Raw genomic sequence first — 18,549 nt, 5'->3', positions numbered from 1 at the left:
GAATCTATGGAATTTGCTTGACTCTTGATTCTTTGGCATCATCAAAATAACCTTGGAAGGCATTGCTTCCACAATCTCCCCATTTTTGATGATGACGACCCTGAAATCAAGAAACACATACACATTCTTTTTCCTAGTCGATCACTCACTTAATTCTCCATATTCTCCCCCTTTGTTTTTGAATTTATGCTTAATTTTAAGTCTTGAAAAATATAACATCTTGATTTCTTAAATTACCCATTTTTCTCTCCCCCTTTGGCAACATCAAAAAGTCAAAGTGCATAAGTAATATAAAACATACATAAATGACTAATCATACAAGAAAATAGAAAACTTAGAACAATCGAACAAGATAATAACTTAACCATACAACAAGCTTAGAAAGACAATACTTCATTCATAACATCAAATAAACTAGAAAGTCATCCACAATATTCAAATAAAACATATATGAATAATTAAAAAAAAATAAAACAAAATACCAAAAGTAAGTACATACCACTAGTCATATATCATTAAAGTAATTAAGTTTAAAACACATAATCATAAACAACCAAGAGCAAGTCAATATAATCATCATGTTCAGTCATACTAAGCAAGTATTAAAAGAAATACTAAGTATTCAAATTTCATAAAAACATAGCCAAATACAAGGCTTAAAAACAAAATATAATTATAATCTAAATCTATTATCAGAGAATCAAAACTTAATTCTAAGTAACAAAAATTAGTTATGAACACATACATGGTAACTCATTACTTATCTCAATTATTTTAGCATATCAATATAATTTTGACAAAAATCCAATCATGTCAAATCATAAATAAATGGATAAACATACAATAAATGTATTCATACAAGAAAGAAAAAACTTATAAAAATCAAACAAGATAATAAATCATCCACAAATCATAATAAAAACATATGTATCAAATAAGTCATAAGTCATCAAGAGTAACCAAGTAGAACCATAACACATAAAGTGACTAACAAGTTTTAAACTTTTAGAAAATAAAGTACTAATAAAGTTTCAAAACATAATTCACTAAGTACCAAATAAGTAAACAAGATAATAAAGTTTAAACACATAACAAAAAGACATTAAAACAAACTATTTTGCATCCATAAAAAAATACATATTCATAACCTTTAAATATAATAAAAAAAATCATAATAACTCTCAAACACAATCAATCATCAAGCATTTCAAATTAAATTAATTAAATTATCAATCAACTAACTATGCACAATAATTTTTATTCCAAAAAAATATAATTTTTTTAATTTCAATTTCAAATTTCAAATTTTAAATTTTAAATTTCAAATTCCAACTTCCAACTTCCAATAACTTCCATTTCCGTTTTCAACTTTCAACTTCCAGTAACTTCCATTTTCAACTTCTAACTTCCATTTTCAACTTTCAACTTCCAATAACTTCCATTTTCAACTTTCAACTTCCAATAACTTTCAAATTTTAATTTTCAAACTCCACTTACTTGGACACAATTACCAAAGACAAAAAATCAATCATGTATATTGAAATTATTTAAACTAAATATAGTTAATTAATTAAACACTAAATTTTAAGTATCAAATAACAATCATTAACACATATCATGGTAATTATTTACTTAATTCAATTATTCTAACATGTCAAAACATTTTTTATTTTTTAACAAAATCTAATAATCTTAGAAATAAAACATAAGCAATTCAAGCATTAATCAATTCAGACAAAATTCAATTAATCATACATATTCCAAATTAAAACTAAATATTGTTATTTAAACATTGTAAACACAATCAAACAATTTCAACAATTATTTTCTATTAGCCACAAAAATAACTTAACTGAAAATACTAATCATACCTTAATTCATAAAGATGGCTTAGATGTTACCTCTTTTGAGATTTTACTGATATTGTTGTTGCCGTATGTAAGATGTCTACTTTTCTTGGGGGAAATGGTTATAAATTTGGATACATCTTCTGTCATATGCTTGGAACATCCACTGTCGATGTACCACTTCTTCCTTACAAATTCTTCTTTGTTGTTTTCATGAGATTTTGTCATCAGACACAAGTTGGCTTGGTCTTCATCATAATCTTGAAACGATTTCATATTTGACCTATTCCTGAAAATACTTTTGAAAAACAAAGAATTTAAAGAGACCATGAATCTTGGAGTTGTTAAACTTTCTACAAGATACCTGCTCTGATACCACTTGTTGGATCAAGTGGCCTCAGAATAATTAAGAAGGGGGGGTTGAATTAATTATTAATGAACCTTTACTAATTAAAAATCAATTATTCTTAATGTTACTAGATTCAATTAGGCTTTTACTATAATGTTAAGAAAGTAAAGAACAGAAATAGAAACTTAACCAAAAGTAAAAACGATCATTAAAGTGCACAGCGAAAATTAAAGAGTGTAGGGAAGAAGAAGACAAACACAAGAGTTTTATACTAATTCGGCAGCAACCCGTGCCTACATCCAGTCCCCAAGCGACCTGCGGTCCTTGAGATTTCTTTTCAACCTTGTAAAAGCCTTTACAAGCAAAGATCCACAAGGGATGTACCCTCCCTTGTTCTCTTTGAACAACCAAGTGGATGTACCCTCCACTTGAACTGATCCACAAGAGATGTATCCTCTCTTGTTCTCAGTTACAACAACCCAAGTAGATGTACCCTCTACTTGTACCACAAAGGATGTACCCTCCAATGTGTTAAGACAAAGTTCTCAGGTGGTTAGTCCTTCGAAACTTTGTGAAGGGGAAACAAAAGATATCTCAGGCGGTTAGTTCTTTGAAATCTTTTGTTTAAGGGAAAGGGAAGAATAAAAAGAATCCTCATATTGTGTTGTTTTGAATTCTTTGAAAAGGGAAAAGGGAGACACCAAAGAATTCAGGCGGTTAGTCCTTTGTTCTTTTGGAAAAGGGAGAAGAGAGACACAAAAAAGAATTCAGACGGTTGGTCCTTGTCGAATTCTTTTTGGCAAAGGGAGAAAAGAGACACAAAAGAATTCAGGCGGTTAGTCCTTTGTTCTTTTGGAAAAAGGAGAAGAGAGACACAAAAAGAATTCAGGCGGTTAGTCCTTGTCGAATTCTTTTTGGCAAAGGGAGAAGATAGACATAAAAGAATTCAGGCGGTTAGTCCTTCGTTCTTTTGGAAAAAGGAGAAGAGAGACACAAAAAGAATTCAGGCGGTTAGTCCTTGTTGAATTCTTTTTGGCAAAGGGAGAAGAGAATGAAAAAGATCAATAACACAAGTTTTTTAACAAAGAAATTTTCTTGAAAGAGAGTTTTGAACAAAAACTTTTAGAAATATGAAGAGAAGATGAATCAGAAAAAATATGTTGAAAGAGATGAAAGAAAATAGTGAAAGATTGATTGAAAGAGATGATTGAAATGAATGAATATGTTTCATGCCAAGGTCACATATTTATAATTTCTTGATGACTCAAGTCAAAACTTGTAACTCTTGGCAGTTCCTTTAAAACTAATTACTTAAAAAGTTATGACTTTTGAAAGAACCTTTAGAAACAAGTCACTTGAAGAATTGTGACTTTTGGAAATGAATATGGGTAATCGATTACATGTTTATGGTAATCGATTACAGCTTTGTAAATCAGTTTGAAATACAATGCTGGCTACTGGTAATCGACTACCAGAGAGTAAAACTCTTTGGTAAAAGATTTTGTGAAAATTTCATGTGCTACCCAATGTTTTGAAAAACCTTTTTAATACTTATCTTGATTGATTCTTGTCTTGATTCTTGAATCTTGATCTTGATTATTCTTGAATATTGATTCTTGAAACTTGATTCTTGAAAACTTGATTCTTGAATCTTTGGAATTTGCTTGACTCTTGATTCTTTGGCATCATCAAAATAACCTTGGAAGGCATTGCTTCCACAAATGTTTGGAAGTTAACATCGGTTTTTATACAGAACCGATGTTAACATATAAGTTAATATCGGTTTTTATAAAAACCGATGTTAATGTATAAGTTAACATCAGCTTTGTATAAAAATCGATGTGAACTATCAACATTCATACATTTTTTTTGTATAATTCTTATTTTATAACCGATGTTGTCAATTTTACGTTAACATCGATTTTAAAAAACCGATGTTAATGATAATACTTTTAACATCAGTTAAAAACCGATATAGAAAGTCATAAATAACCGATGTAAAAAGTATATTTTCTAATAGTGTTGGTAATGTTTTAATATGTGATGGTTTCACCCGTGATCAATTTAGTGGTGCCTGAAAGAAAAGATAAAACTCCTTCAAAAAATAGAAAGAAAAGAAAAAAAAAACTTACGATTATCTTGTAAATCTCATTCTCAATTATTTATTCTCTGCAAGTAGAACTAATTAACTCTACTCATATTTCGGAAAAAAAAAAAACTTTAATCATCTGCTTACTTTAGTTAGTGGTTAAATTTATTCAAATTATTTTATCTCTATTTCTTCAGTATCTATTTAAGGTGGACTTTGACTAATAAAGAAAATTACATTTTGCTATAGAAAATCATCTGCTTATATGAATTCTATTATTATTTTTCTTTAAGAATGGAAAATAAGTATCATAAAGTTTATTCAAATTATAGTCTTTTACATTTTACTGTGATTATTCATATATATTTGACAATGATGGGTTGGTAGACCTTGCAAACTCAATTTTATAAATGTAAATGATTGCAGCTATTAATGCTATTTTCAATGTTCATTGAATATGTGTTTTGACATGATAATCTCGTGCGAATAATGTCGAACTTACACATTCTACTATTTCTTAAAATTACGGTCTTATATGCTTTGATGAAATTATTATAATTGAGTTAGCAGAGTTTGCAAACTCAATTCCACTCATGTAAATAACTGAAATTACATTTTGCTACAACACAATATTATAGAGTTTTTTATTTTATTTTATATGCAAATTAAGTATTTATCATGTATGTTTTTTCTTTATTTTTATCGGTAAATATTAATTATTAGTCTTTTTGGCAAAAGGATTTGAACCCACAACCTATTCCTCCATTCTTTCTTCCTTTACCACCAAGTCAACCAAAAGTACCGAGTTACAACCATGTATGAATCGAATATATACAAAGCCCATATAAAAAAATAATGTACTAGCCAATAAAGGTTAATCGAGTTGGTAAGTAACACACATATAAAAATGGTAGGTGAACAATCTACAAATGCCTCTAAACGCTCATTAAGTCTTCAAGATTTGTCTCAACTCTAGTGAACTTCTGAGATTCAACTTACCTAAACTTTTTTATATAATAATAATAATAATAATAATAATAATAATAATAATAATAATAAGAGTAAATTACACATGACTGGGGTTTAAGGAAATTACACATGTTTTCCCTCCTTTTGAAAATCCTATACATGTTTTCACTAAGATTTAATGAAATTACATGTCTTTCTAAAAGTTTAAGAAAATTACACATGTTTCTCTTGTATTTTTAAAACATACACAAACTCATTAAATGTCATCTAAGGATTTGACAGTAGCAAGTCATGTATGTTGGCTATTTTGATTAGAAAAGACTAAAATATGTTTTTCACACCTCATAAATACGAAAATGTTTGGAATCCGTAATTGTAAATTTTTTATTTTCTTCCTCACAAAATTTAAATTTGTTAAATTTTTGCTTAACATTATGTTTGAGTACATTCAAACCTAAGTGATGCTATTGTAGAAAGTGTCAAACTTTTCAACTTTTTTGCATCGGTTGTATATATGAGCAATGTAAAAAAATTAAAAATCTGACACTTTCTACAACAACATACATGTAGGTTTGGATATACCCGAACCTAGTTCTGAGTCAAAAAGTAATATATTTAAATTTTGCGAGTACGAGAAATTGATAATTTTTTGCAGTAACAGATTTCAAACATTTCCATATTTATGGAGATGAAAAAACATATTTCAGTTTTTTTTAATCAAAATTGTCAGCGCATATGACTTGTTACTATTAAATATTTAGACGACATTTAGAGATGTTTGGATGAGGTAATTTAAAGAATTTTAAATTCTAAGAATTTCAAATACTTCAATTTAAATTCTTTCATTTTTAAAATTCTATGTTTGGATAAAGAAATTATATTTCTTCATTTTCAAATTTTCTTATTTTGATAAAATAGTCAAATGCATTCTTTTTTGAAATTTTATATTTGAATAAAATAATTTTTTATTAAAATAATTATTTTTTTCATTAATAAATTTTATGTACTATTTGTTGAATGTGGTATTCCAATAAATATGTACTATTTTAATCTCTTTCAATTAAAAATATATTAATTCAACTATTTAAATCATTATTCCATTTACGGCTCACTGCAAAGCTCTATAAGCTAATAAGGCAGAACTATTTAGTAGATAAAATGACATATTAAATGTGATCTTAGAATCACCACAACATCAAAAGTATACAAATTTAAATTCACAAGGTTTTTTTTTTTACAATGAAATCTGAAGTATGAATGTACCATTTCACCTTGGAATGCTATTTAAAAGCCTACAAATAAAACTTGTTTTTTGCAGAAGTCATTGGCTAATAATACAATTACACAAAGAAACTTGGACTGAAGCAAAATCTAGTCACAAAATAAGTCCAATCTCCAAAATAATTCCAAATTTTCTAATTGTCTTTGTTGTAGCACAGGATTACCTTCACATCTTTTCTGCAGAAGAAAACATAATGTTAAGTGCTACCGAACAAATCGTATTTGTTAAAACATAATTGTTTTATATAAAATGAGAGATCTAAATGTAAAACATAATTATACAACAACAATATACTTGTCATGATATCAAATGTACCTCTAATTTGGCATCAATGCATAAAAGACGAGATGTAATCCTCCTTCTCATCCAATGGAAGAGCTTTTGTAATCACAAACTTAATGGGATTTTTTGTCAACCAATCGATTGCTTTATGTCGAAGTGCACCATTAAAATTAGGTATATTATCTAGCTCATTCACCACTTCATGTACCACTTCTTGAGCTTCTTTTATTCTCCATCTTCTTCTTAGTCACTTCAACAAATTCTTTCAATGACTCAGCTACTTCTTTCATTAAGGAAATCATCCCTTCTTTCTCTTCACTCTTACTTGGGTGAATGTTTTTCTTGTGGTAGAACTTGGTCCCTCTATGTCAATACTCACACCATGAATTACTTCGTCTTCAGTTGCTTCTTTGCTCATGATATCATATGTATCTAATGCATTTTCTACTCCAAGTCTAGTAGCTTTATCCTTTGTACATAGGTCTACAATATCATCCCAATTAGGAATAACTTTGAATCGAAATTGTTTGGCCTCTTCATGTGACTTGAAAAAAAAATATAAACATGTTAATAACAACACAAACAATAACTACAATTGAATAATAAATAAAATTAAAATGATTGACTACCTTAACATATTCATTCCATGCAATTTCATTTTCAACGGTAATCATGTACTTTGTGCTATCTCAGTCAAATCCACTTTGACTAAGAATATCACTCACAATTCCATACCATGTTCTCAAAAGTTTAAAATGATTCTCTGCCATGAGGTGAACTCCAAAACGCTTGGACAAAATTTGATTTGTATGCTACTGCTTTCCAATTTGCGTCATCTTTATTGCCTAAATTTCTATGATCTCTAAGCACCTCAACTAGCACACACTCCATTTCCAAATCCCATGCAAAGTAACTTCTTGTGTTCTCACTAGACAACTTTCTTTTTCCACTTGACTTGTTCTTCACATCTCTTGATTCCATTTCTCTAGACAAAAAAAAATAATCTATATATATATATATAAAGGTAAGACACATCAAATTAGCATTCTATAAAAGTAAGTTAATTACACATAAAAAGAAAACATAATCCAAAGTATTATGAAATACAAAAATCCAAAGTATCACACATACATGAGTATAGAGTCAATTGCACATAAGAAACAAAATCCGCATCCACTAAAAACATCTCCCTAATCAAAGTTTCTTCTTATTTGATAGGTAGCAAACATATTCATTGCTAAAGTGTCACAAAATCTTGTCCATTCCTCACTTGCTTGGATAGTTGTGACTTCATCTCTGATATTACTTGTGACTCTTTCCATTTGTTGATTGGTTAACTCATCGTCAACAACAAATAAAAGTTCCAAGTCTTGGGCTTCCAAAATTTGATCACTTTGTTGTTCATCTCTTATGAAATTATGTAGCATGAAACAAGCATTAATAATTCTTTTGTGTTTTTGTATCAAAAAAAGAAGGAGTTCTTAATATGTTCCATCTTTTCTTCAATACCCTAATGACCTTTCAATAACATTCCTTGCACTTGCATGACGAAGATTAAATAACTCCTTTTAGTTTTGAGGGGGGTTTCTGATCCACTCATTAAGATGATATCTAGTCCCTTGATAAGGTGCTAAAAATCTAGGGCCATTTGTATACCCTGCATCTACAAGAAAATATTTACCTACACTGGTTTAAAAAAATATTATGTATAAAAAATCATGCATATTTCTTTTACATGTTAAATAAAGTAACATCATTTCATGATATTACCATTTGGAATATGGAGATAGTTTTGACGACACAAAGCATCTCGCAATACTCGAGAATCTCCTGCTGACCATTCTCACCCAGACAACACATATATAAACCTTAAATCTTGACCACAAACTCCTAAAACATTTGTAGAGATATCACCTTTTCTATTACGATATCTAGGCCTATCTTCTGCAACAACTGTTACTGGAATATGTATCCCATCAAGTGCTCCAATTGAATTCTAAAAACATTTCAAAATAAAAAATAAGTTGTAATCATTTAAAGTACCTTATAATTACTAACAAATGACAAACTTACCTTAAATCATCTCCATTTGTTTTCCACCAAGCCCTCTAGATTATAGTCGTGGAACTTCAAATATTCTTTGCTTACTTTCATTTTACCTCGCAGGACATTCTTGAATTGCCAACTTATTGTTTGCATGGATCTACAATAACTAAATTGCACAACTCTATACTTTAGGTTGTGAGCAAGGATATGCAAAAACATTGCCACAACTTGAGTTATAGGAACATTTCTTATTTTTACCAATTTCCCTTTCTCTTGTAAAATTCTACAAAGCTTAAAAAATGTCTTTTTACTGACCCTTAATTGTTCAATGCAATCAGTTTTTGTTCCCCTGTATAAACTATTAAGGAAACTATGCTTTTTTAATTCCAAATTTTGGGGAGGTTCCTTAACAAAGTACTTGTCATGATACCAAGTCATTGCACCCAAAAGCATAGTGGTAACACTAACAATAATGAAAAATGTTTGTTCAAGTTCTTCTTCCTCCTCTTCATGTCTTCAATGTTTTCTTGAAGCAACTTAAGCATCAACTATACTACTTTCCATTTCTTGACTATCCAAACTATATAACTAAAAGAAAATTAATATAATAACAAAGGATGTCATTAACTTTAATAAACTATTCACAAAAGCTCTATGACAAAGGAAGAAAAAAAGGAAATAACAAATAGTATATATGATGCATAGAATTATTGGTAAAGTTTTCTTTCCCTTAACTATGAGGCACAACACAATTATTTACAAAGGTCAGAAGATTTATAGACCTAAAAAGAAGTGGCAAGACATGAAAACATTCACAAGTCACATACAAACCCAAAAATCTTAACCAGAAAAGTAGAAACATAAATGGGTTTGTAAAAATGTAACTATAGGTTTGGTGTGTGTGTGTGTGTCTATATATATAAATGAAAATGAAGGAATAAAAAATGGCTTTCATTACATTTCATAAACTTCGGTTTTTATTTATTTTACATCCTAAAATTCAGCCATGTTCAATTTTGGGCCCAGGGAAAGGCGTAAAGTGGAATGTGATTATAATATTATTTTATTATAGTGCCAAAGACTCAAAATCCATATCAAATGTATCAAATGAAAACTTATATTTTTTTATCATTCTCAATATGTTTAATCATTAAATGAAAACTTATGATTATAAAAAAATTATTTATGTGATTATATTATATATGAATGATGAAGATTAAAAAATAAATGTTTATAATTATTTTAAATAATATGTGATCACTAATATTTATTTATAATTATATAGATTAGATATATAGTTCTATTTCTCATAGTAATTAAAAAATTTCACATATAAATGTTTAAATTTGTATTGAAATCCTGGTGCAACAACAAGTTTATTATACATTTTGAATATTCAATTACCATGATTTACAATATATGGCCTGATAGCCTTATCCTCGATCAAAACAATAATAGGCAAATATAAACTATCTATATTTTCTGTGAACATTCATATCAAATTAAATTTTGCATATACAAAAGATTATTATAATGAAGAAAAGTTTTCAACAAACTGTTCCAAAGTTTTGAAAGAGTATATGTGGAAAGGAAATTAATAGAACACCTGAAATAATTATTTACACATAAAACATAATCAACATTCGTGAAAGTCCACACTCTACATCGTGTAGTTAAAGTACATGTAGTGGAAGGTTCTGGTTATGTTTGGATTTTTAAGTTTGCACTTTGCACATCTATATTTTGCCTAAAATCAAGTTTCAAACTCAATTTGAAAAATTAAAACCATTTCAAAGTTAAGTTTTATAAACTTTAACCTAAACATGCATTATGTTATCAATAGAATTTACTTTTCTATTAGTTGGAAATACAAGAGGAGGTAAAGTATTTGAGTGGCGGGGCATGCAACACCCCACAAACTAGCTAGTACAACAATGCATCCATAAGCAATTAGAATTAGAAATGAAAAGAAAGTCAAGCAATGATTATAAGTAAAGGACAAATAATAACATATATAGTATCATCAATGTGATGGAGTAAAAAATAGTTATAGTGCAAATGCTAATACTAACACCTAGACAAATTAGACTCCAAAAGCATTTTTTAAAGTATATATAGTATTCTTTTATGAAGTAATTTTTCTTTTTATTCCTATTTTGTATACCTAGCTAGATGCTTTCTACGAGTGAGGAATCTACCATACTCCTATAGACCCTCTCTTACTCCCATACAAGTCTCTGTGTCCCACAGAATCTTAAACTAAAGGGCCTAGCCGGCACTATAAAAGCAAAACTGTTAGACAAGTGGCCTCAGATATCTTAAGAAGGGGGGGTTTAATTAAGATATTACAAACTATTTCCCCAATTAAAATTCTATTTCACTTTCTATTCAAGTTACAAATTCCCTTAACAATGAACTTCTTAAATATTGATTCAAATAGAACAATCTGAATATAAATATAAAAAAATAATAAATAAAAGAGTTTAAGGGATGAGAAAGTGCAAACTCAGATTTATACTAGTTCGGCCACACCCTTGTGACTACGTCCAGTCCCCAAGCAACCCGCTTGAGAGTTCCACTATCTTGTAAACTCCTTTTACAAGTTCTGAACACACAAGGACAATCCTTCCTTTGTGTTCAGAATTATTTTACAACAAGAGACCATCGGTCTCTTAATCCCTTAGAGAATTAGAAAGAGAAGAAGAATGAATCTCTCTTGAAAGAGATAGATTTTACAATCTGAGCACTCAAATGATTCCTTAATGAATTGCAATTGGATTGGCCAAGGAATTCTTAAGAGGATAAAACAATTTTTCTCTTTGTGAGAATAAACACTTGTTGTTCTGAAAAACTCTGAGCAAATTCGTGTTCTAAGTCACATATATATAAACCATTGGTGGTCATGTAAAAACCATTTGAGAAGTTGTGACTCTTAGAAATATTTTTCTGAAAATCTTGTCTGGTAATCGATTACAGGATTTGTGTAATCGATTACAGCTTTTAAAATTTGAATTAAAACGTTTATTAATTGCTGGTAATCGATTACCAATATTGTGTAATCGATTACACAGTCTAAAATTTGAATTCAAATATTTAGTAGCTGTTGTAAATCATTTTTGGCCACTGCTAATCGATTGCATCCTCTGGTAATCGATTACCAGAGAGTAAATCTCTTGAAAAACACTTTTTAACTTAAATTACTTGGCCAAACCTTTTGCTATATCAATTAGGAATTCCCTTCCTAAAATACTAGTGATCATTTTGATGTTGTGGCTTGTATTCTTGAATCATTGTCTTGAATTTAAACTTGAAAAGTCCATTTGCATCATTTGCATCAAATCATCATGATCATCATCAAAACACCAAAGGCAATTGCTTCTACAAAAACATCAATAGTTGTATGGCAAACCTTTTTCCATAATCATAAATTGATAATTTATTAATAACTTTCTTTTCCTGGTTAGTTACACTTGAAGATTCATTCCATTAGTTGTGTTTAACCAGTCATTTCTCAATCCTTCTCTACTACTTGGTAAAGCCCCATCTAAAAGCCCCATCCCAATAGTTGGTGCTTTTGCTGAGACTAGAGAGTTGGGCAAAGTGGAAGAGACAACTAGCAAAGGAATTCCCAAGGGAAGTAGAGCTACGATGTTGTGATTAAGCATAACAAGTACAAGAAGGAAAATATCTCATTTAGGGATCTTGTTTGGGTTGAAGAAGATGGAACACACAGTGTTAGGAGTCCCATTGTAATGACACACTATTACAATAAAAGCGTACTACATCGGTTATTTGTAGCTTACAACATCGGTTATCGACCATCGTCATATCAGACGTCGTAGAAAGTGTGGACATCTATGACGACGATTATATTGAACCGTCGTAGAATGTATAAAATTCTAAGATGGGTTCCTGCCCAAGACCGTCTTAGAATATACCACATTTTAAGACGATCTTAAAGACAATCATCTTAGAATGTACCACATTCTAAGACGGTCTTAAGGACAACCGTCTTAGAATGTATTTTTTTTTTAAAATTAATTTCATTTTTTGTAGTCATCTCCATGCCAGCTATATTTCAATGATTGACACCAATACACTGCTACTTAAGTGCCACATAATAATTGATAAAAACGTGTGACCATTCAACTAATTAATGAGTAAGAAAATTCTTTTTGTCTCTAACTATATTATAACAATCATTCATTCAGACCATTCTAATGTGTAGCAAAAGAAATACTAAAAGAAATATATATCATTGCATACTTAAAGATGAGTAGAAGATATGAAGAAAGAAAGAACCTTGACATCTTCTCCACCAATATTCTGATGAAAAAAGCTCTTGACAAAATCATGATCATAGGCCAATACCAGAGAATTAAAAAAATCATATTAGTCTTCTAATACAGGACATATAACTCAAGCAAATTTAATACAAATTTATGTTAACTCAAGCAAGAAGTAATCATTTTATTAGATATTCTTTTGGAGTTTATTTTTCGCGTATGAGTTTTCATTTAAAGCTTCTACTGCAATAAGAGTTAGTTGGGTCTTGCTAGAGAGTAGAAAAGGTTGCTAGAGAGTATATGCCACGATTTAATTATGACATACAATAGATATTTGAGTTTTTCTCTTAAAACTTGTCACATTGTCACAATGCATATTAGTACTAACATTATTTCCAGCTACTTGTGAAATATCTCTAGTGGTAAGAAAGACAGACCTTACTATGTATCCATGCCTCTCACGTATAACTCATGATATTATATAGATATTTTTTTGAAGGTCAGGGCTTAAAAGCCTGAACACTATCTCAATTGTGGGTTTTATCCTCCTCATATTGTAGTTAGGCCTGGATAGCCACCACATACGTCAAGGGGAGGCACCACCACTTCAAGGCGACCAATAGTATTCTTGGCAGCATTGTCTGTAATCTCCCGACTTTATCATCCAACAACAACCACAATAGCATTTATCTGCTTGCTTCTTTTGAGAAATATTATCAACGTATTTGTAGTAAACACCCCGGCCATAAGGAGGGGGAGGAGGAAAACAAATGACCATAAAATCATCAAGGTCACCACCACCACCAACAAATTTGGCATCACCCTGTTCATTAGTTACTTTGACAACCTCACCTGCAAACACATGCATTAGATCTTAACACATGAACCATTTACCATAAAAAGAAAATAATAAGAACAAAAGTGAAAAACTGAATTTTACAAGGATCATTTTTTAAAAAAAATAAAGGGATACTTTTTTTAAAAAAATGTATAAGGTACAAAGACAAAATATTTAGGTCATCAAAAAATTATAAAACATTTATAGCAAAAATGTGTTTTTTCGGTGAATATTTATAACAAAAATATATTAGTAATATGTCTTTTTCATAAATTTACTATATATTTAAATGTTTAACTAGTGTTTTGAAAACATGTATAGATATTCTATTTAAAATATAAGAATGTATATGGAAAAGTGATATATAGCTCACCCTCCTTCAAATCGCTGGTTGCCACCTCTGATAAAGATATCAGAAGGAGCATGGCCAACATGCTTGCTGGGTATGTGAAAAGAAGATTAATTGGGTATCAAATAAAAGTTTTACATACCTCAATTACATCAAAAAGAAAGAAATTAGAGATAAAAATTTGATAATTTATTTTTACATTTTTTCTTGTATTTAATTTCTTTTCTTTGTTTTACATCTACTCAGTCAAACAAACTTTAATTTGGAAAAAGAGAAATAAGGTGGAGAGGAGAGAAACAGATAGAAAATAAAAAGGTAATTATGTTTGGTTAAACAGAAATAATAAAGGAGAAAAATAAAAAGACATGAGAATGAAACTCATTAGATATTTTTATTTTATTTCTTACTTATTTAATGTACTTATTTATCTCAAAAATAAATTATAAGAAATAAGATTCTTTTTAAGACTCACGAAAGAGAAAAGAAAAGATTCCCGTCCCAAGGGAAAGTGTAGGACGGAAGTCTTTTGAAAAAAATAGCCTTTTAACAATAAATAATAAATAATTTTATATTATGTAAGAATGATATAATATAAAGTTTCAAAATTTTCAAGTTGAACTTTTTAATTAGTATTAATATTTTAGTATAATTTAATTCTTTGTTTTTACTATCTTTTCTATTCATATAAATAAATATAGAAAAATCTGTATTTCATTCTTACTTATTTTTGTCCATGCAAATAATATATTTTCTGTTATTCCTCTTTTGTTTTTATTTTTCTTATTTTTTATTCTTATTTCACTCTTAATCAAAGGAAGTGGAAATGTCTTTATGGGCTCGACGAATCCCATTTATCAATGAACGAAGAACAACTCATATAAGCTAGTGAATTTCACATGGTTGCACACAAGACAACTCCCAACAGGCCACCCATGGACACCCTGGCCTCCACCACAAAATATACTATGTAGTCAATTAATCTTCTTTTATTTGATGAAGATATCATAAGTGCTAGCCAAAGGTTGATCATAACTAAAATAATAATAATAATAATAATAATAATGCTTGGATCCAAACTAATCTTGCCTCTAGATCTAACTAGAGAGACAAGAAACTCTAGAGACAGAATATGCATTGAAGATGTCACTACGTCACTATCAGTACATAACCCCAAAGTCCAGCTAACCCTGATTTGTTTTCAGCATCTAATTCTATCCCCAAAGAACAATCTCAACAGAACAATGTCCATCAACTCAAGAATGAAATATAACTAAGTAGAATTCCAAAAAGAAAAAACTTATAGGATGTCGAGGATCTTCAAGCATAGGAAAGAGACCTCTCACAATAAGTGATTGTCTTGCTTGAGTCCCAAATTGAATTTCTTAGTAAGTTTGGTAAGCAAGGTGTAAGCCAATGTAAACACAACACATTCTGGTAAATAAATTTTTCTAAACAATAGATGGAATTAGGGGTGTCCATATCCAAGAAAGTACAATAGCATCTTCCAAACATAAACACAATTCGTGGTTGTATCTACTTACTTTACACAGGATATAAATATTATAATTATGATATGCTGAGAATACTCAACAGTAAAATTAAAATGTATTAATATTATTTATAAAATATTCATTACGGTTGTATATTAATTGTATTAGATGTAAGCCTTCCCAAGAATGAAAGTTGGCAGTTGATCTATTCAACCCAATCTCTTAAGGGGAATTAATAACAGCCACAAATAGTTAACAGAAAATAAGCAGCTAACTCAACATTTAAAATTCAACCCTCAGAAGCTCCACTTTAGCTGGTTTGTCTTAAGTCGGGGGATCACAACAGATAGTTCATTGTTGGCCTATACTTTGCAATCAATCTGGCAAGTAGACAAGTACATGTAACATCTTTGGACAAAAAGAATTAAGGATAAAGGTGAAATGAAGATGCAGGAAATGATATAGATATTAATTGAAGGATATCTAATTACTCATAAGAAAGTACCTTGCAGCCCTTCCAGATGAAGTAAAACAAATTATAATAGATGCTTTCACCTTAATTGCAGCTCGTACCTAACAAGTAAAACATTAGCATGTAATAAGCACACTTAAGAATCTACCATACTATACCAATAAAGCAAAAGCAAGAGGCATAAACCTGACGATCCCCCCACCCATCTCTACAAGAAAGAAAGAAAGGCGCACAAGCAAATACTATTAAAAACATAAGAGAAAAATGTAAATTACCGTGGAGGATGCAATAGATTCCAAGTGAGTCATGGGTTCTCCAACATACTTGACTGTCCTTTTAAAATATAGGTCTTGATTGAAAACTTTCTCAGCCTACAAGGACATGAAATGGAAGGCAAAGACTTGAGCCAATGTTTTGAGGGACATTTCAAATAGGATAACTCATCCAAGGGCCACCCCCATGTGACAGTTTCCCTTTTTCTACAACAAAGCTAATGCTCAGTTCTCAATTGATATAAAAACAGAATGTCCCCCCATTCCACCCATCCTATTTAAGCTTTACCCCTGTCCTTCCACCCTCTCTAACTATTGAAATCTGGGAATCACTAACTGACAAAAAAAGAATAACATAATTTTCCTGTTATAATTCAAGATTTGATATGAAAGCATCTTAAAATTCAAATTAGAACCAGAAAAGAATGGATTGCAACATTTTATTTATCATATATAAATATAAATTCAATTCATGCGGGTAAAGATTCTACGGTCTTTTACATCACTTAACGACAACATCAGATACAGTGATACTGGCATTAGAGGTTAACCTCATTATAAAGGACACTAGTCTGTACGAAGATATGCAAACTCACCTCAACATTTTCAATCTTTGCAAAAATTTGAGTTTGGCTGAGATCACCTAACTTTGAAAGAAATTCACGAGCCTGCATCACAAACATATAAAGGTTTTTTAATAGAAAACCGAAAACATCTCTTAGAATGTGAGTTTCTGAGATGACATATAAAGGATTTGGATCTCAAATTACATGGTGAACATCTTCAGCGTGTCGAGTATATGACAATGACAGAAAATCAATTTTGTTTTTAACACCCCAGGAGCTTATAACCTGAAACAAATAAAGTAAAAGTGTAAAATAAACCTAAAACTAAGGAAACCTATTTTCTAGGCATAGAAAAATGTACATGGGCAATGAAAGGTAAATCATTCTAACATACTAATTAAAGGTAGAACTTACCTCCTGGTCTTTCTCAGTGAGAGTAGGCAAATCAATATGAATCTGAGAGGCATGCAAAGTGAACAATGACCCAACCAATGTAGCTATGTTCTTTATAATACAAACAACATCTTGCCCTTTGACTTCAGATACTTGCACAACTTCAGATAGAACTCATCATGCAAATAGAAGGTTGGATATGCTTTTTATGCCTAGAGCCACACTTAGGTTTAGAGCATATCAATTCAACAAAATTAATTTCAACTACAGGAAATCACATTATTGACTAAAATAAATGGTTCATGAACATTAAAAATATATCAATACAAACTCAACCCAAATGAAAGGCATAATATAAATCGTTTGAAAAGATACCGAAGAACACTGAAATAATAGTAAAAAGAGACCTATTGCGGTAAACTTTGCATTCTGGGTTCAATAATACTACCTCTAGCCATTAGAAGTAGTTTCACTTCCTATGAACAAGTATTGACCAATGAAAATAGTGTCTCCCTTCTTCACTGCTTATAAATAACAAGAATAAAGATAAATATTGGGGTTCAAAACAACACAAAATATTGCTTTGAAACAAAAAATTTACAAATTATGCAAGCAACAAATTACAATTCAAGAAGATGTCTAAAGATATTTTGGGTCACAAAGAGAAAATTTCCATGTAGGAATCAAGCATGCACTGCATAAGCAGTAAAACGTAGAAAGTTAATCAGATGAAGCCATTTGAGTTAATATTCCATGGAAACAATGTACATGCAAGAAAGTCGCCTCATATTATGACAAGATGGAAAATATCAACAAACCTTAGCCAGTCCATCAAAATTGATAGGCAATATCTCTGAAGAGGCTTCTTGTCCCTGATCGGGAGTTAGAACAACCTGACCATTTGCCTCAAGTGAGATTGCTCTCTCACTTTTGTTAACAACTTGCATCTCTGTGCCTACCGTGTCCAGCATAACCTGTCAAAATCAAATAACAAACTCTCAGCTCCTTCCCCATTGTCT

The 18,549-nt window shown here is 30.1% G+C and overlaps 1 long non-coding RNA gene and 1 pseudogene across 1 annotated transcript; both read right to left on the bottom strand.

The window, feature by feature from the left end:
• Positions 1-6,486: 6,486 nt before the first annotated feature.
• Positions 6,487-10,087, bottom strand: LOC106798897 (uncharacterized). The gene is made up of 3 exons (XR_001388563.3): positions 7,448-10,087; positions 6,852-7,362; positions 6,487-6,712 (listed from the first exon to the last, which is right to left on the bottom strand). It is a non-coding gene; the product is annotated as an uncharacterized lncRNA (long non-coding RNA).
• A 5,836-nt stretch (positions 10,088-15,923) lies between these two features.
• LOC106798830 (pyruvate kinase 1, cytosolic-like) lies at positions 15,924-17,988 on the bottom strand (annotated as a pseudogene).
• Positions 17,989-18,549: the final 561 nt, after the last annotated feature.

Source organism: Glycine max, chromosome 5 (assembly GCF_000004515.6).
Source record: "Glycine max cultivar Williams 82 chromosome 5, Glycine_max_v4.0, whole genome shotgun sequence".
Lineage (NCBI taxonomy): Eukaryota > Viridiplantae > Streptophyta > Magnoliopsida > Fabales > Fabaceae > Glycine > Glycine max.
This window is presented reverse-complemented; position numbering and strand designations above follow the sequence as displayed.